Source organism: Psammomys obesus, unplaced genomic scaffold (assembly GCF_907164565.1).
Source record: "Psammomys obesus unplaced genomic scaffold, mPsaObe1.curated_primary_1811, whole genome shotgun sequence".
Taxonomy (NCBI): Eukaryota; Metazoa; Chordata; class Mammalia; order Rodentia; family Muridae; genus Psammomys; species Psammomys obesus.
The window spans coordinates 4020952-4022544 of NW_026591643.1; positions in this window are offsets into that span (position 1 = coordinate 4020952).

The following is a 1593-nucleotide window of genomic DNA, read 5'->3' on the forward strand; positions in this document are numbered from 1 at the left end:
CTGTCTTGACATGGAGCCTGTTGCTGCTGCTCAGCAGAATAGTATCTTAGCGTGGGTGATGCTGTCTGTTGTAGAGGCTCATAAGCACAGCAGCAGGTCTCTGTCCCTGGGAACACAGGGAAGGTGCTCCCAGGTGTTCCTAGTTGCCCTGTGGGTGAGTGAAACTGCTTCTTAGTTTTACTTCAGAAACTTCAAAACAGTCCCCAGCACTGTTTTGTGCCATTAAACCTTCAGGACATAGGACCCAACTGGTAAAAATAGGTCACCACTGAAAGTTTCTAGCCCAGCTTCTATTTCCAGCGGCTCCCTGACTTCCTGATGCGCTGTGATGTGAGCATCTACCACACGCTTCCTCCCCATACTCTGTACCCTCTGAAACCATGAGCCCAAGTCAACCTCCCCTGGAGTTGTCTCTACAGGTATTGTGGTCACAGTGACAGAGAAGTGACTAACTGTCCCAAGGTTAGAACTAACAAACACAAAATAGAAGCTAACATCCTAATCCCATCTCAAAAACAAAACAACAAACTTGCTGGTTTGGGTACCTCAGAACGTGTATTCTTATGGGAAGGACTCCAACACGATAGCTGGATAACACCTGGGCAGAGCCTTTCCATTCCAACGAAGCTTCCTTGGACCAGGGCTCTGAAGGAGGGGAAATCTTCCTTGGGCATTTGCCTGTACTTCCCTCTTAGCTCAGAGAATATGGTGAGATGGCTGCCTAACTTGCTTAACTTACTTTCCACAAAGTTAAGAGGCAAAAATGTGTAAAGAAATGAAGTTGGTGGGGCTTGCAAGGCTCACCATCAGTACAGTTACCTGATGGGGTCAACGGTGCTAGTCTCGGGAGGAACACGTAGATGCCTTCCAATTTAGTTATGGAGAACTTTCCTCCGTGATGGAGGGTAACACTATCTGGTTTTACTAACTCAAAATACAGTTTCTATCTTAACCATTTTATAATATTTTCTACCTTTAGACCCTTAAGAAAGTTATAAGTAAATGATACTTTTGTGAAAATATTATTTAGAGCAAATACACCCGACTCAAGTTCTAATCTCTGACAGCTTTTTCTAGAAATTAAAAAAAAAAAAAGTAACATGTCTTTTTTTGATTGTGTTGAGGACACGAGGATTGCTTCAAAGTCTAGACCCAGAAGGACATGCTCAAACCATAGAAGCAGCACTCACGTTGCGCTGTGTCCAGCAGCAGCTGGACTTTTTAGGTACTTGATTCCTGGGTTCTGTCACATGAATCGAAAGCCAGGGTCGCTCCCTGCTCCCCACTACACTCAAGGTGATGCAGCTGAGGCATCACCTCTGCCCAGATGTCCACCTCTCTGAGGCCAGAGTTAATGGTCCTGAGCTCAGCTCCATCTGCCCTGTGGGTGCTGACAAGGAGTATAAAGGCCTTTGCCTCAGACCCCAGGTTCTTCAGAGTTATCCTGGCTTCCTTCACCTTCAGATTCATTTTCTTTGCACTCCATGCTGAACAAGGCCCCTTGCACACCCTCCCTTCCCCTTAGGGCCTCCTGCCACCCCTGGGTTATTCTATCTGACAGATAAATGGTTGTGGAAGGAAGAAATCAATGAA